This window comes from Echiichthys vipera (assembly GCF_963691815.1).
Source record: "Echiichthys vipera genome assembly, chromosome: 3".
In the NCBI taxonomy this organism is placed as follows: domain Eukaryota; kingdom Metazoa; phylum Chordata; class Actinopteri; order Perciformes; family Trachinidae; genus Echiichthys; species Echiichthys vipera.
This window is the reverse complement of record NC_139828.1, coordinates 14,837,356-14,849,128: the sequence shown is the minus strand read 5'-3', so window position 1 is coordinate 14,849,128 and position 11,773 is coordinate 14,837,356.

Below are 11,773 nucleotides of genomic sequence, written 5' to 3'. Positions count from 1 at the left end.
GAGTGGCTCAGTTGGAAATTAAGATGAAGTCATATTTTTAATGTAGCTGGGAAAGACACTGGTCCTTGGGTCCAATGAGTTTTCTGCTCAAAACCCTGACATCGCTGCTCAATGCGTTCGAGTTCAACCACTAGGTTGAGGCCGCTGATAACACTTAACACCTTAAGGCTTCTTTAAGTCATTTATGTACCACACCCTAGTATTTTTGCCAGAATGTCACCTCACCACAAAGGGAAGTGCACCTGTAGTACAGGTTTTAAGCTTCCAAAGACAGACAGACAGAAACTGCCCACCACAGCCAAGAAGACACTTAATCTTAGGCTGCATGCTCTCCCTCCAGACACTGACCTGCTGAAACATTTGGCCAAGAGCTAATGTACATAGCAAAAACCTCATAAGAAGACTTGCATTTTAAATTGTGTTGGTGTTGGCAGACAACACCCAGTAAGGTCTGAATGTTACATGATGCCTCTCTCACCTGTTACCAGTGTTGACGCAGGTAATGCTGGTCAATATTCACACGTTATTGCTGCACCTCAGAAATACCAGACGAAAGGTTTGAAGAAACCTGTTTGAACTTTGTGTAGACCTCCAGCTGTTTGCCAATACAAATATTAACTACACTAATTCATGCCGAAAGACTATTGAGACAAGAAAACTGTTCCATATTAACTGCCGTACAAGCATTTGTTTCTTAGGTTTATTTCTGTAGGAAGAGATACACAAATATACATTCAGTTGAAACTGTTTAACATTTGTCCTGAAACTCAATCATGTGCTCTGTGCATTCATTGTGCAATCATTTTGTTTCGCATGGTGTCAGTCTTTTATTGTCAGCGTTTTTTAATAAATCAAGCCACTCCAGAAAGTACAGCGTTACACCCATCATCTGAGAACGGCTGAGTGGATCTGGTTCACCAGCATACCTGACATACTGATGCCTAGTCTGCATGTGGTAACACCACTGCCATGCCCTTAGTGGGATATGTCAAAACTAAACAACTGAAAACTAGTCCCAAAAAAGTAGCTGCTGCTCCCTATGCAGTTACGCTTGTTGCTCTAGTGACTGAATAATTTCAAAATAAAATGCTCTTCAAATGAGAGGTCTGCGAATGCCCTGAGAGGCAAGGTGGAAAAAAAAATCTTGTAATTGCCAATGCAGCTTTAACAGATAATGAAAATGTTTACAATGATGATGCAGATTTGGGCAATGACAGCTGAGCTCAGCAGTGTTTTAGGCTGGCATCCATTTGGCTGTAAGATATGTAGAGATTTCTTTTTACAATCATAAGACATTTTTCAAAAGCAGAGATACATTTTTCAACTGCATTCAACCTCAACCAACTAAAAACGCACCCAAACCTCCACTGTGGCACCTCTCTTTGGTTTTGGATGCACATTACACACACGACCAGAAACAATGACTGAAATTTTTGAGCACAGAAATTCCCAGGCAAAGTTTCTAGCTGGGCGGGCAACAGAAATGCTGTATAACAGTCCTGCAAAGAGAAACAAAAGTTATTGATTTGTATATCAACAACAGTCCTATAGTTGTGCATATAGGATACATGTTTTGAGCATACTTTTCTTAAAGGCCTATTGGCTGCATTACAAAAAAAACACAATAATCCTGTAATTCACAACAGCAAGCAAATATTGATTTACAAACTTGTTTGATTTGTTAGTTTATTGATCTGACTCATCATCACTGTGTGCCACATTATCATTCAGCACCTGCAACAGGTGTTTGCGCTGGAAACCTAAAAGAACATGGTGACACGCATCGTAAAGTGCAGGACTGCGTGCTAACAGTAATGCATATCTTAAAAGACATAACAACATGTATTGACAGGTAATTGAACTCACCTGTCCTCCAGTCATTCAAGTGGCACAAGATAGATTTGCGAGCTGCTTATTCACCGAGTGAGTGAAATTTACTCTTGAGGACTGAATGTCTTTTCTGTGTCTCACCTGGCAGGTAACAAGGTGAGTGCAGCTGTCTATCAACTTCTGCACACCGTGTTGAGACATGAAGACACACCCACTTCTTAGAGGGAGAGAGAGAGAGAGGGAGAGAGAGAACAAGGAAACTACTACTACTACTCTTCTGAAGGTTTCTGTCTATCCCAGTTAATGTAAGTCCTTCACAGAGAGAAAATAAAAGCATGTGTTCCCGCCACACTTTTGATGATCTGTATCTGTGAAGGAACATGCGCTAGTCCTTTTAACCCAATGCACTGCATCTCTCTCTCTCTCTCTCTCTCTCTCTTTCTCTCTCTCTCTCTCTCTCTCTGTCTCTCTCTCTCTCTCTCTCTCTCTCTCTCTCTCTCTCTCTGACTCTCCCTCTCTCTCTCTCTCTCTCTCTCTCTCTGACTCTCCCTCTCTCTCTCTCTCTCTCTCTCTCTCTCTCTCTCTCTCTCTCTCTCTCTCTCTCTCTGACTCTCCCTCTCTCTCAGTGCCAGATGAGGCCTGGGGCGCATCTTCAGGAAAAACCGGTGGAGGTAGTCAGATAACTATTTGTCAGACGCACAACTGATCCAGCCCTCACCAGGGGAAAGCTAAGCCCTGGGTTTTTTTTAGGGAGGGAATCGTTGCAGCAGTTAGAGATTTAAGTGTGAAATGTAAACCAAAACCAAAATGTAAACCTAAATTAAATGAAGTTATTACCACATTTCTTTCTTTTTTCTTTCCGAGCACATTATACGCTAATACCATAATCCTACAGTACACAGTAAGGATTGCATCAGCAGAGTTTTTTCTGGTGCCACACCTTCAGCCAGACAGCAATAAATGAATAAATCTATTTACTTTGAGAGGAGTCTGTTAATACATTTAAGATCACTTACTATGAGGCAGGCCTATAACATCAAACTAACGTGGGACCATATATGTTGTCATATGCATAAAGGTCTCATCTGTTCCCATTTTCTTTTTATTTTATTTACCCTGGCTCAAAAGTTAAACCTAATCAAGTTAAGAGTGACGCTCTCACAGCTCTTGAGGAGTGTCTGGCATATTTCAAAGGTTGAAATGGAGCTGCAGAGGGTGACAGCTCCTGACTGCTGGCATGTGGACAGAAGCAAACATTCTCATGATGAGGTGAAAAAATTAAGCAGGCCGTTGGGCCCGCGGCGCTCTGTGCTGTGCCTGTTGCAGGAATGACATCGGACTGGTTTGAAGCAGCACCAAGGCCCATCTTTGCAGGGAGTCACCCTTATATGTATGCCAAGGCAATCCTCAGGTGCTTTGTGTTAGCTTGCACAAAAGGGCAGCATTACTGAATTTATTTTAGGAGCTATTTTATAGATAAACACTGTTAGGAATGTTACACTGGCTTTAATTTGCTTGGCTCTCAGTCATCTACAGTTGACACATGTGTGCTATCCCAGAAGAAAGGAAAAGCACAGGTTATTATAATAATAAAATTAATTATAGTCAAAATCCATTTAGCTCCTTCAGTTTCAGGGTCCAGATATTGTGCATGCTGACTCACTGTCACGACTTATTGGGAGACTTAAATAGAATAGAGCCATCGTTAATGTTAGTGGTAACATTTTCTTTGCTATGACAAGTCAAAATGTCAGCTGTGAGAACGGCCTGCTGGGATGCATCGGCCTAGTTAAGCCTCTGAATGACTTTACAATCCGGTCTTCAAGTCATGACTTAAAGTGATCCCAATGGTTTGAAAAGATCTGAGTAAAAATTAATTCTGCTTTCCTATCAATGAAAAGGTGTCTCTTTGAAGAAAGAAATCTAAAGGTGTAAAAGGCAATTGTGGTGTGTTGTTTGATGGAGAGTTTGGACCTGGAAATAGTATTTTGAAAGGGTGTTACGTCAGACTGAAACCCTTATTGGAGCATGTTCTGGGTCGTTGCTTAGCAGCCTTTTACCTCACAGGTTTGGCACGACTAACTTTTGGAAGGCTTGGAAAAATAGCATGTTATTTAATTGTAGGAGTGCCAGTGTGTAATGAGGACCACCGCCGCCTAACCCTCCTGTTCAGGGGAGAGCATGCTGTAAAAATGCTGTTCCCCTGACCTTAGAGAACCTTAGATCATACAGGAATTCTCTTCTATTCATCTTTCATCCACTAGGGGCAACTCTGAGTGCACTACTGCTGCTGAGCCTCACTCCAGTGGGATGGAGAAGAAGACCACCTGCACCATCTTTAATTGTACATGTTGAATGAACTTTTGATGGAAAACATCTCCCTATGTGTCAGAATGAATCATCATTTTTGATGCTTTCCATGCACATCACATCTTTTGTTTCTGCTGTTAAAGTCACTAAGAAGACTGCCAACCGTCTGGTGAGTTTGTATTTTTAATACTCTTCCATTGAAATGCCCACCAGCATAAAAAAATACAGAGAGAGAGAGAGAGAGAGAGAGAGAGAGATGCAGTGCATTGGGTTAAAAGGACTGGCTCAGGTTCCCTCACAGATACAGACCATCAAGAGTGTGGCGGGAGCACATTTGTTTTCTCTCTGTGAAGGACTAACATTAACTGGAGAGGGGGGGGGGCTTAAGCTAATGACTGATAAGCTTACTGCATAGAAGGCTACTCTCACTTAATGAGGAGACAGTTAATGTAAATAAAAACTTCTTGCAGAATGTCAGAAGCACAGAAACACCAGTTTTCTTGTTTGTATTTGTACATACCAGACGCACTATTACACAGCAGGCAATGTGATTTTGCAGGAAAAGCACATGTACTATATACAGCAGAGCTTTGACAATGACATACCTAATGGACTTTAGTCACCACAAGGTTAGTTAGTTAGTTAGTTAGTTAGTTAGTTCGTTCGTTCGTTAGTTACACCTGTGCTCGACAAGTCAAACCTGTTGTATGTGAGAAAGGTATGGTAAGGTGTAAAGATATGATCAAAACTATAAACTGCTACAACAGTCAGTGGTGGAATAAATGTAACAAAGTACATTTAATGATTTTAAGAATAATAATGATTAATAATAATAATTTTATTTTATAGCTCTTTAAAAGACACTCAAAGTAACTCGAGTATTTCCATTTTCTAATACTTTATACTGGGGATGCACCATGTTTTATAGGGAGATAATGTACTTTTTACTCCACAACATTTATTTGACAGCTTTAGTTACTGTTTACTTTGCAGATTTTACATATTATTACTTATAAATCAGCAATTAAATTCTAAACATACTATCATTGATTAAGCTGCCCAGTAGTATATCAGATAATTCAAAGGAGCTCCACCTTTTCCAACTGCAACATTATACTGATGAATACATTAATGAATCAATGATTTTAGTCCAGTAAAAACCAATGCATATGTTTCTGAAATGGGCCATTCTACATACACACATATATACATACATACATACAGTATGTACTTTTACATTTGGTACTTTAAGTACATTTTTATGCTAATCCTTGTGTGCTTGAATGCATGACTTTACTTGCAACAGCGTATTTGTACACTGTAGAATTGCTACTTGTACTCAAGTAAAAGCTCTGAATAACTTTTCCACCACTGACTATGGTGAAGTCAGCACCATAGATTCTAACAGGTGTGTCCGCAGTGACACCTGTTCCTGACAGTTGTTTTGCTCAGAGGGGCCACTAGATGGGGCTCTCCTCATATTTTCAACTCTAAAAGGCATCTTCCCCAGCACTGTGAAACTGTGAAACTGTGCTTTGCTCATGTAGGCATTACTTGGTCAGAGTTTAGCATCAGTGGCTGCTGAGAATTTTTTTTTTGTGACATTCTTTAGACATTATATAAAGTTGTGACTTTACTCTAGGGCTGGGCAATAATTCTATATGATAATTTAACGTCTTTGAATGGAATCGTATCATGATTAAATCATAGATGGAGTTAACTGAAATTACAATAACAAACATTTGCTTATTCAAATTTCTCAGAAAATCTGAGGGAATATAATTTTGAAGATTGCGGTTTTGTTTTAATAGCACACTTTACATAACCACTCTGCTATGTTCTTAATAAAATACTATTTCATTTGTCCAGTATTTAGGTCACACTGTAGTATATAAATAGGCGTTACAACGTGGCAATCACTTATAGACTATTTATTTATTCAATTGCCAGAAAAAACATGCTTTGTGGTTATATTGTTATCCAGATATGAAATGACCTATATCGGGGTAGAAGACTTCGGCCATATGTCCCAGCACTACTTTAACCTACTTTCAGTCCTGTTCTCTCTACTTAGCAACTCAACAAACTAAATATTTGGGTGTAATTAACTCCAGTGGCTCACTGCTATTCCCAGAAGTGAGATTACACTGTAACTCCTCCCCGCGATTTCTGCTTCCTCCTTTTGTGTGATGATGGGGAGCATTAGTCAGCACGTACAGGAAGCCAAAATGGCCAATACAATTCCTGAGAGGTCAGACAGTGAGAAGGATAGGTCATCCATCCTTTTCCCCTGTGACCAGGAAAGTCTTTAACAGTGAACTATGACTATTACATGTATTGTAAATTCAACAGGTGCTGTTTTCTAAGAAATCAAACTTGTGTACCATTGTAATGAAACGAGTGTTGACTTGTGCGCACACTGACCTCATTCACCTCTGCTGTAAATACTCAAATCCGTTTGACTGATTCACAGAAGGATATCACCCATACAGGCTGTTCTTACTCATTCATTGTCTCTCATTCACTGTTCATACTTGAAAAGTAATGAACTATTTCAGTTGTATATAACCCATGTACAGTTATCGTGAGCCAGGATGTTTACTACAGGTCTTCACTACAGGTCTTGCACAGACACTGGTCTTGCTGGGCATTCGTAGGATGACACACAAAAAACTGTGCAAACTTTTACCAAGATATATACGAACCTTTGTATGAGTGTAAAAAGTCAAGCTCCAATTCCCAAATAGAACAATTGTTTTGAGTGTGTGTTTTGTATGTGATCTTTATTTCCTGTCAAGGCTGATAGAAGATGATATAATGGATGCTTAAGAAAGAAAACTAGTTTGGCCACTTGCGCGTAAACAACAGCTTTCATAGCTCAGTGAATTTTTTAAAATCTGAAAGATTTCGTGTTGCATCTCCAGCTTAACAATCCTGCTCCTGTTTTTTTTTTTTGTTAAGGTAATGCTGTCTCAACCTGCAGTAGTGTCACAGCATAAAACAAAGCACTGGCCACAAAGCTTTAATAGAAAAAAAAAGTCTACAACTTATCTCAAAGGACTTCAGTTTCCTGAGAAACACAATGCACACCGGGCCTTTTTAAGCACAGCCTTCACACTTTCTGTCGCATATCCACATAAACACACAGACGTTTATTTGCTGGAGGAAACAATCTCAGCCTGCTGATTTTTGATAAAGACTGGAATAACTGCCTCTTTGTTTATTTGGAAGGTCAATTAAGGGAAGATTTGTGTGTGTGATAAGGTTTTCACACTTTCCCCCAGTGATAGTCAGTTTTCCTTTTTATAAAAATGTAAAAGTTAAAATGTGTGTGTTATCATTTCATATTGGGCCTTTGCGTTGGCTGAAGTCTGTCCTCTATGGGGAGTCAAGCACTGGAAAAAGAAAATCTTAAAAAACAAATGAAAAGACCTGCACTGAAGCAGCTCTATGATGCTGCGCTTAGACACAGCAGTGCCTTGAGCCACAGTAAAAGCTAACTAGTGACATGCTGATGCTATGATTTAGGATTTCATAATTTCGAGATCATACTACTGACATCCTGATAATTTAAGCTTTAATCTTTCTATAATGTACATTTTACTGGTGGGTTTCATAAAACTAGCTTACTTTTAAAGGTAACTTGAGGTCCTGGGTGGGTATGTGGAGGTGTCACATTGGAGTTTTTCCCTGATGTCTTTATCTCTGACTCTACATGACTATAGTCTATAGGGAGTGGGTGTATACGCTGATCAGGCGTCAGGATCATGCCGACAAACTTGTCCATAATTTGAGCTGTCATACAATGATCCCCTCCCTTGTTATGAATCACACCATAAAAAGTGTCAATTTGTACGCACACACACACACACACACACACACACACACACACACACACACACACACACACACACACACACACACACACACTATGACCCATACCCCTTTTGATCGATATTATTTGTGTTATTTCTGTTTGGAGGATGATGTTCTTGTTCATTATCGGGGGTTTTTGGCAGCTAAAAGGGAACTGCGACAGCCTTTGGCTGCAAATTGCGCCCACGACATGATGGTTCAAGATGATTCACAGCTGTGTCTGTCATGATGTTTCAGAGTATTGCCAATACAGTATTCTAGCATCAAACAGATTTTTACAGTTGTTTGGATGACGTCCTCGTCCGTCCTGTATCACAAAGTCAAAAATTGTCAAACTTTCTTTGATTCATCTGGCTTCACTAAGACTTATATACATACAGTATACGTATGTGCATATACTACACCAGAGCAGCTTTGGCAACCTCAGAGCAAACTATGCCCCCCCGCCTCCCGTGGTCTTTAGCGCCCCCTTCAGCAGGGCCCGGACCACAGGATGGGAACAACCGTACACAACTGTTCTCACAAAGCTGGTTATCAGCTGGCCCTGTTGACCGGGATTTTTCACTTAAACTATGTGCACAACTGCACGAATGAGGAGGGTTTGTAACAAACAAGTGCCAGCAGAAATTAAATGCAACATCAACAGATGTCTCTGGTTCAATTCCAGCAGTGTACCTTTGTTGCATGTCTCCCCTCCCCCCTCTGCATTTCCTGCATTTATATTTACTATGACGGGAATTGGCCTTTGAAGTTTTTACTGGAAGCATCAGAAAACGCAAAGATGACGTAACCTGTAAAAATTTTGGTACTGGGGCACCATCTTGTGAGGGCGAGCTCTGTTTATCGGTACCTGCGATGGAAGTTACGTGCTAACCGTTTGTTTTGTTTGGCTAGAATATTGTTTAACTTTGTCAAATTTGATTGAGGGAGGAAGATCGAAAAAAACACAGGCACAGGTAAACATAGCGCGTCCTCAAAAGATGGCACCCCCGTTCCAAATTTGATGACTTTAACGTTTACTATTGTGAAGCTGTCGACAACAGGTTGAATGTCAAGGATTAAAAAAACAACAATAACAACAAGAAACTATACAAGCATCAAAATTAAAAAATATATAGTAAAATAAAGTTGGCCGGACGCTTCACTAGCAACACATTAGCCTCAGACAGTTAACTTGGTAACTAAAAAATCAATCACAAAATAAGAGAAGTACATACAGGTAGTACTGCAAGAAGTATCTCTGGAGAGAGAAAAAAAAGGCAATATTTGTCCAGTTGCAGATGTGACAAAATGGTGGATGCAACAATGTCAGTTAGAGGTCCCATATTGTAAAAACTGAGATTTCCATTTGTTTTTAAATACTGTGAAGGTGTCATAACACTCCACAGATAAATACACACAGCCCATATTCAGAAACTGTTTCTTTAAACGAGTCGTCAGGACTTCTGTACGGTTGTGATGTCAAAACTATACTATATATAGGTAGAAAGTGCTGCTACTGTCATTAACTTGCTACAATGACGGGGCCCAGGCGCTGAGAGTGCAGATGTGGAAGACCTGTGTTTCACACTGACCTATCAATTCAATTTCAATTCAATTTTATTTACAGTGCCAAATCATATCAAAAGTGATCTCTGGAAACTTTACAGAGTAGGTAAAGACCACACTCTATGACTTATTTATGATTTACATAGACCCAACAATTCCTCCGTTGAGTACGGTGGCAACGAAAACCTTCTCTATAACAGGCAGGAACGTCAGACAGACCCAGCTCTGTGGAGGACGGCCATCTGTCTGCACCGGTTGGGGAGAAAAAAACAAGAGAGAAAGAGAGAAAAGACGGACAGATGGACAGAGAGACAAAGACAGACACAAAGACAGAGACAGAGAGATAGTCCCAGAGATGCAAGCAACCACAAAAGTAACAGTAACTATAATAATATCTATAGTAATGTGAATATGACTTATATGTTATGCTTTACCGTAAAGTGCACACATTCTCCCCTTTCTCACTTCCATGAACATCTATTACACACACAGCACAGACCAGCACCTGTTAGAGATCACTTATCATTTTGCTATTATTATTCTCACAATATCCTCCCGGCACATGAACCAGTGATTACACATATATGGGAAGATGATTTACAAACGCTGTGCTGTTCATGTTGTTCATGTGGGAGGTCAGATTGCTGGAATGACAGATGACATATCTTTTCTGTAAGTTAGACCTAGTTATTCATCTGGCACTGAAAATGCTGTAAAAGGAAGTCTGTTTTCTATATAGACAGAGGCCAGGTGGTTTGAGAACTGTTTATGGTGCATTTTAGTCATTTTAACAGCTGATATATGTTTTTTGTTACACAAGAGAATCACAGGGAAATTTCCTGATATTGTCATGTTTGTGCCGTGCAGCCTTCAAACATACAGCAGGAATTCCTTGGGTATAAAGTTTGACCCTGGTCGACCTTTAAAGCATTACTAAACAATGGATGTGAAAAAAAAAATACAATAAATACACTAAGTGCGTGTAAGAGAGGGAAAAATAATGACTTACTTTAGCCAAATTCAGATGGGAGCTGTGACTTTAATTGCCACGCAATGTTTTGATGGAGGTTTATTTCAGGAAAGGGTGGACACTGATCCGATCTAACAGACAAATGCAGAGTGTTTACAAACTGGCATCCCCTTCACCAAATATGGTCAAATAATTTGGTAATTGTCTGGGTAAAATGAAGGCCGTTTGTTCACGTAAACACAAGCTTGCTGCTGTAATTTGCTGAGCAAAGGAATGACAATTAAGCATATTAAGGGTCACTTCTTTGGGTGAAAGACCTCCTCTTTTACTGATGTTTTCGTCGGTTTGTTTTTTGTTTCTGCGGTTGATGCTACTGACTTACATTGATAGACACTTGTTGGATAAAGCTCCGTCCTGTCCGATGTAGGTAATTTCAGATCTCAGTAATGATGTTTATCATGATGTAACATGTTTTCTGTTAATTCAATGAATAAATATATGAAAAAAACACATGCATATTTTTGTATACTCCTGTGTGAATTTAACACAAACAATACAATACTAAAGTACTTTCTAATTTAGTTTAGTACTTTAGTGCAAAAATATAAACTCAAAATATTAAACATCTGATATTTTAAAAACTTAAGTTAGTTTGTGTTTGTTATCAATTAAAATGAGGTAACTCATTATGTATCACCATATCTTAAGATATAATTTCATCACGATATTATTCCATTGAAAGATGATAAATGATCATATCAAATTGTTAACCCTAATTTGACATAACATTCTTCATCCATTCACGGGGCAGCCGTGACACAGTGGTTAGTGCAGTCTGCATGTCTCCCCCTCTCTCTCTCACCCCATTTCCTGTCCGACCTATCTAATACAAGGCTTGAAAGATGCCAAAACAAATAACATACTTTCACTCATAATGTGTGCATCAGCTATACATGACCCAGGCGTATGAGCCCATGCGGGTACGGGACCAGTAAAGGTGTACTTATATTTGAACACTGGCCTGACTCCACGTGATGACCAACAGATGCTTTCCATGGAAATAGGGAGTCAATAAACACTCACTGCGGTATTTCTTAATTATGGCAAAGTTTGTGTATATATTTGAAAGATTGTTTCATCAGCTTTAATAATACATTCAGGGGTGCAGATCCAAAGTCAAATTGGGGGGGACACAAAAGTGATTTTTGTTTTTGTTTGCCCATATGCAACTCATACCAT